The sequence below is a fragment of the Lactuca virosa genome, chromosome 6 (assembly GCF_052849685.1).
Source record: "Lactuca virosa cultivar CGN04683 chromosome 6, Lactuca_virosa_CGN04683_v6, whole genome shotgun sequence".
Classification (NCBI taxonomy): domain Eukaryota; kingdom Viridiplantae; phylum Streptophyta; class Magnoliopsida; order Asterales; family Asteraceae; genus Lactuca; species Lactuca virosa.
Window position 1 is genome coordinate 82778101 of NC_136431.1, and position 16446 is coordinate 82794546.

General features: G+C 36.5%; 1 pseudogene across 1 annotated transcript; it reads right to left on the bottom strand.

Moving 5' to 3' along the window:
• Positions 1–1068: 1068 nt before the first annotated feature.
• On the bottom strand, positions 1069–4832 carry LOC145120733 (receptor-like protein EIX2; annotated as a pseudogene). The gene is made up of 2 exons (XR_013714333.1): positions 4745–4832; positions 1069–4010 (listed from the first exon to the last, which is right to left on the bottom strand). The product of XR_013714333.1 is annotated as a receptor-like protein EIX2 (transcript).
• Between the last annotated feature and the right edge of the window lie 11614 nt (positions 4833–16446).

Here is a 16446-nt window from a genome sequence, read left to right on the forward strand (position 1 = left end):
ATGCCCGTAGGTTTAGAATTTATCATAAATCCCCCGTTTAATAATAGTCTTAGATCTAAATATTTAAATGGTCTAGATCTGTTCTCGCGTTCTCAACCTTTTAGGTGTTCTCATTTGATCCTACTCCCATATATATATATATATATATATATATATATATATATATATATATATATATATATATATATATATATATATATATATATTTGAAATTAAATATCCTCCTACTTTTGTTCCTACAAATCTTTCTACCCAATTAAATAATTACATGTGTCATATTAATATACTAAAACTTCATTAAATGAGCATTAAATGTTACACATTTCATTATTTAATTGGGTAGGAGGATTTGTAGGAACAAAACGTGGGAGGATATTTAATTTCTCTATATATATATATATATATATATATATATATATATATATATATATATATATATATATATATATATATTTCTAGTAGTTTTTATCAAATTCATTGGCTTATAGTCCTATACATGAAGTGAGATCTCAAGCAGATAAATCTAGTACATGGTTGCTATATGTTAAAAAGAGTCTTGTAAAAAAATTCTTAAAGTTTTTCATTATTCTGTATTATGTATAAATTTTCAGAAAATTTCCGAAATTTTGGATAAATTTGGATATCAAAATCTGTTATCTTAAATTTTCAAATATGTAGCTTTAAACACTCATTAAAACAAAGACAAAAAGTTTTTAATGGGGAAGTGTTGAGGTATATTGATTCTCAGCCTTCACATGTGGCCAAACTTCAAAGAGTCTTAGTAAGTATGTTTTATGAGAACTTGGAAAAGTATGCAAGTTCAAATGGTATTTATAACCTTTTATTCTCAACCATTTCTTTCTGAAAAAGTTGTTCATCTGTAGTCATCCAGAGGCCATGTGATGAAAATACTTGACTCAACTTAATTATAGAAACTATAAACTCAGGAGTAAATTACACTTTCAATTTCCACTTTTAACATTATTTATTTATTTATTTATTTTGGGGGGGGGGGGGGGGGGGGTCAAATGGTAATTTTCGGTTGCTCATTCAGTTTTGAATCACTGATGCAAAAAGTTGATACTAATCATGTTTTCCATTGCGCAATGTTAAGGAAGTGCAACTGCTATGAATATATCAAATTTTCAAGATATCTTATTTCATACAACACAGGGAACTGAACACAACCACTTTCACATAAACCCAAACTTTGAAGCTGTCATAAAATTGAAAAAATGCACGTCTCCCTCGGCGGTTGAGAAGTAAAGCACCACATGCTATCTAAAATCCAATAGCAAAACCAGTTCCCCCACCAATATAAAACCATCCCCAGAGTTCATCATCTGTGTCTTCCCCATCACCCTCGCTTTTACCAATCACTGATGTTGCATCTGATTCTCCATCTCCAGGACATTTTTTGGTAAGGGGAGGTCCACATAGTCCTGTGTTTCCATCGTATCTTGAAGGTGGATAGGACTGGAGCTGAGTGCTAGTTGGGATTCTCCCCGAAAAGTTATTATATGACACATCTAGGTAATTCAGTAAACTCATCTGAGACATGCTTGATGGTATCTGCCCTGAGAAACTGTTTCTAGATAAATCCAAAGTCAAAAGATTTTCCATCGCATCAATTTTCTGTGGAATCTCTCCAAATAGATTGTTCTTTGACAAGGTCAGGGAAACCAAGTCATGAAGATTGGTAATTTCATATGGGATTTGTCCTGTTAGATTGTTGCTTGACAGGTCAATGCTCTTCACCAATTTCAGAGTTCTAAAGAATTCACGTTCATCTCCTTGCCACTCAATCATTGCATGGTCAACATATCTTGTCCATCTAAATTCACCGCCACCAAAAAATATACCATTTTGTGAGAATTCTCCTTGTAGAACCATGCTTGTAAGATTACTCAAACATGAGGGGATGCTTCCATGGAGATTGTTCATTGACAAGTCTAGAATTTGAAGTCTAGCTAACTGGCATAACTGTAAGGGGATCGTTCCAAAGAAGTTGTTTGATCTTAGGATAAGAACATTCAACCATGATAAGTTTTCTCCAATCCAGAGAGGCACATTACCAGAAAACTTGTTGGCCCCCAAATTCAATGAGATTAAACTTGTGCAATTTTTCAAAGACAAAGGCAATTCTCCAGAGAAGTCATTCTTGTATAAATACAACATTTTGAGTTCTATTAAAGATCCAATAGAGGGAGGAAGCCTTCCAAAGAGATTGTTGTGTCCGAGATTAAGAACTGCTAGTTGTTTGAAATGCCACAAACAGTCCGGGAGTTGTCCGATGAATGAGTTATGAGAGATGTCAAGAAATTCCAAAAACCCATCAACAAATTGGCATATGAAGGACATTCCTCCAGAGAATTTGTTTCTGGAAAGATTTAATATTGACAAAGTGGAAGAAACATTCGGTATCGGACCAAAAAAGTTGTTGGAACTTAAATCTATAATTGATTTGTTGGCAAAATTTGATGATAAATTTGGTATTTTCCAGCTAATGTTATTAGAAGAGAGATTCAGATATCCTAATTGAGAAGGCCACGTGTTCCAAAACTCTAGAGAAGTTGTGTCTGAAATTCCAGTATCGGAAAGATCAAGACTGGTTAGATTTTTGAGTGTCTGAATCCATTTGGAGAAGCGAGGCCCTAGCAGCTTGCAAGAGCTCAGATGAATATTCTTTACATATGAAAGGCCTGACAAGTGATATGTGGAAGGAATTGTAAGAGTATTAAAAGAAAGGTCAAGGTGATAAAGCATGGGTAGTTCCCACAGTTTCTCACTTATACTTCCATTTAAGTAATTATGAGATAGGTCCAACCGTATTAGGGATGAAAACTTTCGGATCTCATCGGACAGTGGCCCTGTAAATTGGCTTCCAATAGCATACAACAGTTGTAATGAAAGGGATGTGCATCCAGACAAGTTGTTGAGAAAAACAGGAAATTTGATAACAGCAGAGTTGTCATTGAAGTACAACTGTTCCAAACTACAGAGGTTACCAAGATATCTGGGTATTCCATCTAACCTGTTGGTTGAGAGATCAAGAAGATGCAGTTTATTACTGGTTAATGGGAACAACCAACGATACATGGATGAGGTGAGATTGTTGTCACTGAGATAAAGGGTATGAATAGATGAAGAAGAAGAGTTGAGAAATGAAGAATATGGATACATGACCTGTGACAGTTCACATCCATCTAACCTTAATTCAAATAGTTTTGGGAGACTTGAAATTGCATCTACCCAATGATCTGCTTTTGCTAATGAAATCCCATCCATATCAAGTTCCTCCAAATGAGAGAGATGAGACAACCACTCTACCTTTTCAACTCTACACCTTCCAACATTTGAAAGGTAAAGCTCCTGCAAGTTGGTGAGGTTTCCAAACTCTGGTGGAATGGTTCCATAAAAAGAGTTAATAGAAAGGTCAAGGTAACTTAACGCAGTCAAGGAACCAATGAAGGTGGGAATGGTTCCATTAAGATTATTGCCACCGAGGTTCAGGTAACTTAATTTGGTCAAAAAACCAATGAAGGTGGGAATGGTTCCATAAAGAGAGTTAGAAGAAAGGTCAAGGTACCTTAACTCAGTCAAGGAACCAATGAAGGTGGGAATGGTTCCATTAAGATTATTGCCACCGAGGTTCAGGTAACTTAATTTGGTCATGGAACCAATGAAGGTGAGATTTTTTCCATTGACAGCATTGAAGGAAAGATCAAGATGATTCAAGTAGGTTAAGTTAAGCAATGAATCCCTTATCTCACCTCCAAGATTATAGATACTGATATCAAGCTCTGTGACATGTCCGGTTTTGGTTGCTACATGTGACTCCATCCCAGTCGCAGCAGTCATGTTGGTCAGCTGTCCATGTAGAGAGACGGCCATCAGGGTCTTGAAGGGGAGCTTTGAAAAGAAGGAGAGCATGTCTCTCCTGATCCAAACACTTTTTCATATTAACACCATTTCTATCATCTCCTACTTCTCCGACTGCTACCAATTGGCTGGAAGTTGCTCTCACAAGGAGTAGCAAGAGAAGTGAGAAAATTATAAAAACACTAGGATTCATAATGTAGATCAAAATGAAAATCTGGGGATTTTTGGTTTGTTATGATCCCTGCCTATATGAACTGCACCCATGAGTGTTTATATAGTCTCCACTGTGACACTAAATGATTCTAAACGGGTGGCCTTAAATTAATTGTGTGGGGGATACAATATTTAATTTCCATGAAATTAGAACCAAACTATAAGAAAAAATCAACGATGAAGCTTTGAAATAAACTGCCCCTAATTAGTCATTCAAAGACTTGCAAGTCTTGAAAATTTGCATATATTATCTATATCTTATCCGATTTCATGATATATTCAAAGACTTTAAACTGATGTTGACCATAACCTTTATTAAATACAAACAAATAAGAATGTAAATGCAAACATTGAACTGATCCCCAATTTAGCAACGATTATTCCATAAATCTCGTATTACCATCTCAGTGTTAAACAATTTACGTTTATGCAATCCTAAGAGTATTTTTATGAAATCCATTAGAAAAGTTTTAGCAGAAACATATATCTAATTTATCATATCAATTCAAAATTTTCGAACAGAAACAGAAACCCACTATTCAACAGAAAAGAAAAAAAAAATCAAAAGAATCGTTATTCAACAGAAAAAATAGAGAACAGGGATGATGAGAAGAAACGCGTTGAGTTTTAGTGATGGCCAATAATTTACCTGATGGAAAACCAAGAAGATGACAACGGTAGCTAGGCGGCGTCTTCGACGACAGTGGGGAGGTACAAGGGACGAGTTACAATAGTATATTATATGGACTTACTCACGAAAACATTATTATATTTATTTATTGGTTTTATATATATGAACGTGATATATATTTTTATATTTTATCATACAATAACCATTTATATTGCTAAAAAAACCCATAAATTTATGTGATTATTTTTTTCCCACATTAATGAAAATACCCTCATATTTAAGTTAGCATTTTCTAACGGGTGCTGATTTTTCCACTGTTTTTTATCGATCCACATAATTTTAAAGTGAAGTGACAGTTGTATATGCCCCTGATTTAAATTAAGAGATATTTCAGGAGTGAAACCCAGTGAATTGTTTCCAAACGCACGTTCCTAGTCCTTTCTTCCTCCTTTGACGCTCAATCTTCAGCACAACATAATTAACTACAGGGAATTACCATTATTTCAGTTATCAACAGTTGATGTGTTGCGAACAATGACTTTATCATATTGCTGTTGGAACTTTGCTTAACAATGTGGGACTTATCCCACATTGGTGGAAGAGAAAACTTTCTCCCATCTTATATGTCTTGTCCCACTCATTTAATTAAATGGGTCAAGTAATGGGTTAAGCATATTGGGCTTGGGTTGTGGTGTTGGATTAGCCTAATTGGACTCAAAATAGTCTAATATCACGAGAATATTTAATGGTCAAAAGATGGGTCTTAGGGTCTTCTTGATTAATTAAATAATTTTTAATTACGAAATTAATTTTTATTCTTTATTTTCATTAAATTCGTAATCACTGAATGACAGGTATTTGGAAGTTATTTTCGGTTTTGACAGTTTTTAACTGTCATAATCAATACCTATAAATACATGATTTCTGTCATTTGTGAGGGGTTACAGAAACAATCACCACAAACTCTCTTCAAAATTCGTTCTTCCTGAAGATGAAGGGGACATAGAAATTTCGACAGATTCAAGAGTACTTCTTGGATTGATTGTTGTATCCTCTAGACAGATCCCTACCAGGGAAATTTCTGTCTTAGGACACTGCAATTTGCAGGCCTCAATCTACATAATTTCGTTTTTTGTGTTTCTGTTGTAAACATAAATCTTCAAGTATGTTTTCTGTAAACTGATTCTTGTATATTACATATATATATTTCAATTTCGTTTGTTTTATTTCTATTGCTCTTGTTGATTGTATACTTCTGTCATAATAATTGCAATATAAAATTTTCATTCGATACATAACTGCATTCAGAGATGTATTAAATCATGTAAACAGTAAATGTATAGAGATTGCATCAATGTAAAAATGACATAAATCTAAAATAATCCACCGCAGTGGCGTAGCCAGGATTTTATTTTAGGATGGGCCAAATAATTTATAAAATATGAACGATATATAAAATCTAGAATTTGGAATGGGGTGTGTCAAATCACAACCTTAGTTCAGTTTATTTAACAGAAATATTATATATATATATATATATATATATATATATATATATATATATATATATATATATATATATAAACTTAAAATTTTATGGGTGGGCCAAGGCCCACCCTTGCTTCTATGTGGCCACGCCAGTAATCCACCGAATACTAGAGAATAAGATCACCTGATTTACATATACATTCGTTCATTCTGAGGGCATCCACAATGCATTAAACTTGTTAGAGTTTAATGTATTGACACATCAATAATTTACTTGCTATACAACTCTATATTAATTTTCCTACATCGCATTGAACTCAATAGAGTTCAATGATATATATATTTAATAGTTAAAATGTTTTCTTTTTTCCCATTGAAGAGTTCAATGACCATTGAACTCGATATCCATTGAATACCAACATGACATCCCATAATGATAGAATTTAATCCATTCAATGCCAATTAGACATTCCACCTCATTCAACTCTCCCATTGAACTATGCATTGTGGATGCTCTGAGAGCGAATCATAAACAAAAAAACTAATTATTACAAAATTCACCAACTCAAAGTTTCAATAACAAATATGAATCATTTGTGGTCGTCAAATTCAATTGGACTATAATTACTACGTCGTATTCATATCAGCTTCAAAATTTTGCGTACCACCTGGTATGACAAGAACCCGAACCCTGAGCTTCCGAACCGCATTGCAATGAAGAATTAGGGCAACAGCTCAATATATGAACAATTATACCCTCATCTTATTTAGTATGTTAAAGACACAAATCTGCGAATGCCAATAAGTCTTCTTCTTCCACATCCTTTCCACTCATCACCATAGAGTAGATCCTCCGTCACCATCTCGGTGACCACCATAGAGTAGATCCTCCGTTACTATCTCCGGTGATCACCTCCTCTAAACTATCACATCCCTCCTCCCACCACCACTAAACCTCTGTTGGCCCCTCTTACTCAAAAGTAGGAACCCACCGTGGGCCACTATCTTCCCTTCTCTTTCTCGATCACCATCTTAGAGGCTCTCTCTCTCAATCACCCACTCACTTACTCACACACTCACTCACTCACTCACTCACCTACAATCGGCGACGGCTCTCTCCAGAGAACCTGGAACTCCGCAGAAGGAATTTGCAAACGACTCTCTCTGGTGAATGATCTATATTAGGCTCCACAGTTAATGTAAAAACATCGTCTTCATGATCAACTCCGGTAACAATTTTCTTTCGTTTAACATCTGCAACCAAGGCACCATTAAGATTTGTAATCTGCTGACCTATGTGAATTATCGATAAATACCTATAAATTAAACAGAAATTAGCAATGGTTCTCTAGATGATGCTATCGCCTTTAGAATTGAATGTCCTTGCAGATATTATCAGCAGAATGAGAACGAAATCAACAGTTTTTCTTTTGATGATGCAATTAATTCAAGCTCTTGAAGATGTGTTGACAGATAAACAAGCAGTGTAATGGGTCTTGTGTCGTTTGGAGTTTCCAAACGTGGGGTTCCTCTCTTTTAAGTTTTAATTAAATATTTACAAATTATATCGAGGGTATATTTGTCCACACACTTATTTTTCTGCGGATGGATTAAAAGGCTCAGTGGATACATCAGCCTCCTTTTCTAATATGTAATTAAGGACACACATAAAAAAAATATTAATTATGAGAAATACTATCATAATTAAATGTGAGATTCATTAATTATAGGAAATATTTCTAATTTAAAAATATAACATGCATTTATTAAGAAAAATATTATCTATAATATATGCATCTCATATTTAATTATGATAATATATTCCATAATTAATGTTTTTTATATGTACCCTTAGACATATATTAGAAAATCCATTTAAGTTATCATATCAGATCAGTGATAATTAATGTTTTGCTAAAAGGCCAATTTTGAACTACAATCGAAATTTGAACCTTGAGTTTATTATGCTTGGAAAATACAAAACTATTTATAATTACAAAAGATTTTATAAAAATAAAATATTTATTAATTTCTATTTGAAATCACTAACCTCTGTAATCTCCAACATAAGAAAACAAGGTATGAAGTCAATCTCTTCATTCTAAATTAGAACAAAGTTGAATATTACGACCAAACTCAAGATCCTTAAGGTTTTAAGTTTGGACAAATGATGAAATTGTTCTTAATAATCATTCAGTGATCATGTATTAGCCTAACATTAAGTGGGATTGGTGGTTAATTAAAGAACTATCATAGATTTAAAAATGATACAAGTATTGATGCATAACATGAAAAGTACAAGTTGTGTAGTTTGATTATATAGAATTTCAAATCATGTTGATGAGTAATTAACATGTCATTAGAAGAGACCGGGAAACTAATGATGTATTATTATGAGTTTGAAGTTGGTTTTAGTAGTGATGTATAACTTATGTTGTTACATCGCATGAAAAACATAATGGGGAATTATGAAGGAAAGGTTTAGTACCACTATACACCTGGCTTTTTTATAAAATAAATTATAAAACATCCCCCCTCTAGCACATATCACAATATTGTCCGCTTTGGGCCACCGATACGAAAACTTACCAGGGGGTCACCCATCCCTAAATTGTTCTTACTCGGGTACGCTTAACTGCAAAGGTCTTATGGTATTTGTTGCCCTTACGTATTTAAAACGCGTTGTGACAAAGAATGTATACGCACCCTTATAAGGAAATGTTTTGTTCTCATTCCAATCCAATGTAGGATCCTGTGCAACGCACCTTTACTCCCCTTTACAGGGTTCGACATCCCCGTCGAACACATCGACAATTCAGGTCAGTTGGATTTAAATATGGGTGGCCGGATATTTACCTACATTTGCGATGACGGATTTAAACTTAGAAAACTAGATAGGATTATGGTTTACCCTGCCTTCTTGTCCTTTTTCTTATTGCTGCTGTAAATGGTCTTCCTAGAAAATATTGAGATCACTCCCCAATCATTCTTCAGACGAATTATATGGATTTTGCACCCCCCCCCCTCAGGTTCCACTTTTTTAATTCTTGGTTATTGTGTGATGGAATTGATCAGGTGATGTTTTCGTCTTGGTCTACTTATTATGGTGGTGTTTCTGCTGATAAAATTTTGATGGGAAAGCTCAACGCAATCAAGAACGCGATCATTGAATAGAGGCAAATTGAATTCGAAAAGGAGAATAAAACCCTCATCGACGTTAAGAAGTGTGTGGAGTTTCTTAATGGGGCTGTTGAGTCGAGAACTCTCAATGACGATGAGATTATTGCTCTTAGAGACGGAAAGAAGAAAATTTTGGAGCTTGAAGACTTGACTGTTCGCGACTTAGAACAAAAGGCCAAAATTAGTTGGCTTACAGGAGGTGAAGAAAATTGCAGATTTTACCACAATTATCTTAAAATCAAAAATAGGAAAAACAATATTCCTGGGCTTATAGTAATGGTTGTTGGGTTACTGACACAGAGACGATTAAAGAATAGGCCATCAGATTTTTAGTGAGAAATTTCGGGAAAGGCATACTGTTCGCATTCAGTAACCCAAACATTAAACACCTTTCTGGAGTTGATAGTGCTTTCCTGGAAACCGATTTCTTCATTGAAGAAATTAAGAATGTGATAGGTCATAATTTAATGGTTTGGGCTAGACATTTATTTTGTATAGGTATTGGTAGGGTCTTGAGGTTCATCATGGTGTTTGTAACTCTTGTTAGATTGTGTACAGCCGGACATGTGTGTACGGCCGGACACCCTGTGTACGGCCGTACACGGGTGTGCGGCTGTACACTCGTGTGCTGCTGGGGTGCTATAAATAGCAGGTGTCAATGTCAGTCATAGGGTGACGTATGTGCGTGTTTTCCAAGGTGTATTTGACGTTTATATGATATAAATGTGTGCATGCTTGGGTTAGTTCTTCTTCTACTCTCTCTACACTTCGATTGATTGCTCTATCATTTGATCACTGATTTGGATCTCAGAATTTGGGACTTTACAATTGGTATCAGAGCCTAATCAGTGTCAATTTGGATTCTCGTGAGTGTACGGTTGAAGTTGAAGGTGTACGGTTGACAGTTGAAGGTGTGTGGTTGAGTGTGTGACCGAGTGTACGACTGAGTGTGCGGTTGAGTGTGTGGCTGAGTGTACGGTTGAGTGTGCGGTTGTAGGTGTGTACGGTTGAGTGTGCGGCCGCAAACTCTTTAGCAACTTGAACCTCTTAATTTTTATACATTTTATTGTTAAGTTTTCGATCTGTTCATTTTAAATATATATATATATATATATATATATATATATATATAATACAAAAGCAACACAAGAATGGACTCACAAGTCGCATCAGCTCATCATGAATTGGACACCATAATGGGAACCACCACTCGAATTCCTCGGTTGTTATCCGCCGAAGGATTTCCAGAATGGAAATATCGAATGGAAAAATACATTAAAATGAAAGACTTCAAAATTTGGAGAAGTATTTTAAGAGGACCAATTCATATCACCACAACACTTGAAGACGGAACAATCACTGACAAGAAAATTGAAAACTACACGGATGATGACTTTGAAAAAATTGAAGAGCAAGAAAAGGCATTGGCTACACTCACAATGGCATTATCTCCAGAGATTGCACAAGGTTTTAGAGAATACACTTCAGCCAAAGCTCTGTGGGAAGTTTTGATTGAAGTCTATGAAGGAAACGAAGACATGAAAGAAAGTTGTCAGGATATGTTAAGACAAAAGTTCAGTATGTTCAACTATGTCCTTAGAGAAACACTGGAAGCTCAATTGCAGCGATTCACTACACTCACTACTGAAATGAGTTCAGCCGGAATTTTTGTGCCTAAATATGAAATAAACAAAAAGCTGCTCAATTCTCTGCCAAGGTCTTGGGATATGAATGTTGCTGTGATCAAGAAAACAAAAGATCTCAATCGTCTAAGTTTAGCAGAAACAATGGCAATCATTAAAGCTTGTGAATTGGATGACAAATAGAGAGAGATCAACCATGTCAATTCATACTCTACTGCGAATCTGGGAATTCAATCCAACAATGCTTTCTTATCCTTCACCACTCTTCAAGTTCAACCATTTGTTGCTTCTCAACCATCATCATATGTCACTCCATCTATGCAAAGTGCTCACTCTTCAATGTCCTACCCGCAAGTTGCTTCCACTTCAAAGACATCTATTCCAGTTGCTGCTTCAGTTCCTGCACCAACCCCAGCTCCTAATGAAAATGCTGAAAATCTGGCTTTTGCAACTGGTCTTGTAAATTGTTATAATGCTTTTGTAGCTGGTGAGCTGCCCTCTCAATTGTCATTTGCTGATCTGGACCAAATTCATCCAAAAGATGTTGAAGAAATGGACATAACGTGGCAAATTGCTATGGACGTGTTCAGAGCTAAACAGTTTTCCAAGAAAACAGGGAAAAATAATTGGGGCATGAATGCAGAAAAGAAGGTTGGATTCAAAAAAGGCAAACTTCGTTGTTTCAACTGCCATGAACCCGGTCATTTCGCCAGAGAGTGCCCAAAGTCTGACAGAAGGGAAAATGGTGAAAGAACTATGGTGCCAGTGAATAGCAGCAGAGGAGCTACCATCAATAATCAGACAACAAATCTCGCCATGGTGGCTCAGTCATTTGACTGGGAGGATCAAATTTAGGCTCTGAGCATCTCAGGACCTGAAAATGCTCATCTCGCCCAAATCAATGATGTTGCTGAAGGAGAAGCTGAAACAGACCCAGAAGCAGAAATGATGGAACTCCAATTCGCATTCATGGTTCAAACCACGTCGGAGCCTACAAAGCCGAAGGTTAGTGAAATTGCTTGCTCTGAATCCTGCATTAAAACTATCAAATTCCTACGTGACCAAATTGAGTTGATTAAGAGAGAAAATAAGGACCTAAAATATGAACGGTACACTATTAGGAAGGAGAAAAAGCCATTAAAAGAAAAATTAGAGTCTAAAATTAAAGATTTGAAGAAATTGCAAGAAGATTACAGCAACAATTGTGAGAATTATGATCACATCAAAAGCAAACTTGTTGTAACTGCAAAACTTGACACACTGAAAACTCGTTTTCAAAATGCTGATTTTAACTTCAAAAAATTCGATGTGTAAAGTGAGAGGGTTGCAAACATTATTGAAAAACAAATGAAATGGAAGGACCAGAAACAAGTAGGTATAGGATATGAGAGTGTCCCTCCTCCATTTAATCACAATTATATTTCTACTCCTTTGACGCAAGAAGAAATTGATAAAGAACCACACATGATTTATGGCAAACCAACTGCGGAACAGGCAACAAGACCTAGTGCTAGGGTTTTGGATACTAACATTTCTACTTCAAATGCATATTTGTCAGTAAGCTAAGGAAAGCAAGGAGATGAGAAGTCCGAGTCTAATAAACTGGTGTCTAAGTTTGGTGTTCCCTTTTGTGATGAGTTTGTGTCTAATGATAAGACTGATGCTTTTGTTTTTGATGATGTGATGTCTAAAACTGATAATTCTGAAAAATGTGGTGCTGTTTTTGAGAAATCTATCAAATCTGACACTAGTACATCCACATTTTTTACATCTGTCACACAGTCTAACTCTTGCACGTGCACATGTGGGAAAGTTAAAAAATTAGATAAAAGCATGAAATCTGATCAGGGCAGTATCAAGTCTAGTGATAATAAGCAAATTTGTTTCAATTGTGGTACCGCCGGTCATATCGCTCGAAATTGTCATAATAGGGCGTTCGTGCATTTTTCTTCACCAAGGAGAGAGACCGAGTCTCGAGGAAGATCTTTAACCAGAAAGTCCTCGAGATCTCGACCTCGAAATGATGACTGGAAGGATAATTATAACAAGACAAGGGCCGTTTTTCAAAAGAACAAACAGGTTTTCAATAACAAAGTCACAAATAGTTTGCCGAAATCGAGCAAGGCTAAGCCAAAGTCGACTTCGTCAAAGAGTAGATCTGGATCTTCAACCACTTCTGGTAGAAAATCCAAATGCTAAAAGCAAACTGAAAAGAAAAATGCTTCAAAATCACCCATGATTTTTAAGAAACCTAAATACCATTGGGTGCCCAAATTAACTTCCAACCAATCACCGTCATCCTCTGAGAGTGCTTTAAATGATGTTTCAAAATCAAAAAGTTCAAAAGAAAAGTCTTTGATAGTAAAGGGTCAACCCAGGAAAGCAATGACCTGGGTCCCCAAATCTAAATGATCCCGCTCATTTGCAGGGACAGTTGCGGAGGAATGTCGTCAGACCTTGGTATGTCGACAGCGGCTGCTCCCGGCATATGACAGGAGACATATCCCAGTTGAACGACATTCAAACCTTTAATGGGGGATTTGTTTCCTCTGCGGGCGGAGAAGGCGGAAAAATTACGCAAAGAGGAACTGTGACGAACGGAGTGCTGGGTTTTGAGAACGTCAACTATGCTCCCGAACTAAAGCATAACCTATTGCGAGTCTCACAGATTTATGATAAGGGTTACTCAACTCATTTCACTAATAAGGAATGTCTGATTCTGAAGCCATGCATTTTCATTCCGGATGAGTGGATTCAGGTTAAATCAAAGCGGGATGGAAATGCATACATTATCGACATGAATAGCAACATTCCTGAGCAAGTCTCCTGCCTCTTTTCAAAAGTCTCAGAACAAAATGCTATGTTGTGGCACCGACGACTCGGTCATGCGAATGCTAAGAATCTAAATCGTCTTGCTAAAAATGAAATGGTGCGTGGCCTGCATGTCAGAGACTTCATAACATTTGAAAAATATGTGTCGTGTGCCCAGGGAAAGCATCGTAGAAAACCACATCTGCCAAAACAGGTCAATTCAATCAGCCAGGTGCTCCAATTATTGCACATGGATTTATTTGGACCGGTCAATGTCCTAAGCATCAAAAGAAATTCATACTGTCTAGTTGTGATCGATGATTTCTCACGTTTCACGTGGGTTTTCTTCTTACCCAACAAAGCTGGGGTATCTGATCTGATCAAGAAATTCATCGTAATAATAGTGAACCAAACCAATAACTGGGTGAAGGCGCTTCACACTGATAATGGAACATAATTCAAGAATGTAGTTCTTGATCACTTTTGCGCAGAAAAGGGAATATTGCGTCAATATAGTTCCGCTCACACGCCTCAACAAAACAGTGTTGCTGAACGGAGGAATCGAACGCTTCAAGACGTTGCAAGGACAATGCTATGTGACTCAAAGTTACCAGTTTTCTTTTGGGCTGAGGCGATCAACACTGCTTGCTATGTTCAGAATCGTGTTTTGATCAACAAAGCCCAGATGAAGACTCCGTATGAAATTCTATATGGTCGCAAGCCATCTGTCAGCCATTTCCGCGTATTTTGCTGCCCTTGTACCCTTCTTCACCTGGAGTCCAAACCGAAGTTCAATGCCAAAGATGATGACTGCTATTTTGTAGGGTATGCTGCTCGCACTGCGTACAGGGTCTACAATAAAAGAACAAAGCAAATTGTTGAATCCTTTGATGTGCATTGGCTGCAGGAGAATGAAACGGATACTAGAGTGGGTCCTGATTGGTTGTTTGATTACACATCTTTGTTTAAATCGTTCAATGTGTGTTCATATAGTTTATCTGGTTCTACTTCTGGTTCGATGATTGTACTTGAAGATGAAGACGAAGAAGTTGTTTACAGACCGCCGATAGTGTCTTCTGCAATTCCTATGGTGGATTCATCTCTTCAAATTACTTGTCCAGAATCTCAAACTCCACAAAGTGCTCCAGATGCTGATGTCACTCCTCTTACTCCAGATGAAAGATAGTTCATGTCCAGAGATTCTTGCGCTGCTACTCAGACTTTTATGGAACTTCTCTTTCCTGAGAAAATTGCTGATGAGTTTGTGGCTAATTCTTCTAACAAGAGAGGTTCGTCTGAAGTGAATCATTCAGCAAATGATGGAGTTCTTAACATTAACAATCTTCCTGTTTCACTCAATGACATTAGGAGATACCTTCACGTGTTCAACGCGATCATCCGATTGAGAATGTCATCGGCCGGCTGGGTGATGGTGTTAAAACAAGAAGTCAGAGAATACGTGTCTCTATTCTTGTTTTATCTCTCAAGTTGAGCCAAAGAATGTTGAAATGGCCTTGAGTGAGCCCAGTTGGGTAGATGATATGCACGAAGAGCTAAATCAATTTGAAAAGCTCGGGGTTTGGATGATGGTTGAATTGCCTAAGGGAAAAAAGTCTCTTGATACTCGGTGGGTATATCGCAATAAGCAAGATGATTCCAGAGTCATAGTGCGAAATAAGGCGAGATTGGTGGTTTATGGGTTTAGACAGATCGAGGGTCTTGACTACACTGAGGTTTATGCTCCGGTGGATCGCCTAGAGGCTATCCGTATCTTCCTTGCATATGATTCCTACATGAAATTCACAGTTTATCAGATGGATGTCAAGACAGCCTTCTTGTATGGCAAGGTAAAGGAAGAAATCTATGTCGATCAATGTAACGCCCGTAGATTTGGGCTAGTCAATTTAGAGACAATGAGCATCAAAAATGAGTTTTTGATGGAATATTATTTAGAGGGATTAATCTTAACCAAGTTTTAGTATATTTTACAAGGGTTTCGTACATATAAAGAACGCTGAAATCCGAGTTATAACAAAGAAGTTATGACCCGTCGAAGTTTTACGGCTAAACCGACACGACACCGAGAATCGTAAGAAGTGAATTTACGATAAAATATTTTTTAGCCATAGTGATCTAAATGAAATTCATAGTATATGTTAAACCGAGAGTGTGAATAAAAAGAACGTCCAAATCTGACTTCGTATGAGGAAGTTATGATTTTTCTACGATTTAGCATACCAGTGCACAACCTGAAATTTGAATTTTAGATCGGTCGATTTTTAGCCAAAATAATCAAAACGAGAAATGAAGATATCATTAATAGGAGTTAAACGATAAAAAGACAGTCGAAAACGGAGCTTGTATGCGAAAGATATGGACGAAGCTTAGTCCCTACTCTTCGAGCGCGGCGAATTCGATACAGTTTTGTAAATCTGAGATAGAGTGAGAATTAACCGACGGGATCTAAATGAAAGTTGTAGTACTCGTAAATACCAACGCGTGGATATAAATAACATCGTTAATAGAGCTCGTATGCGAAAGATATGGACGAAACTTAGTCCCTACTCTTCGAGCGCGATAAATTCAATACAATTTTGC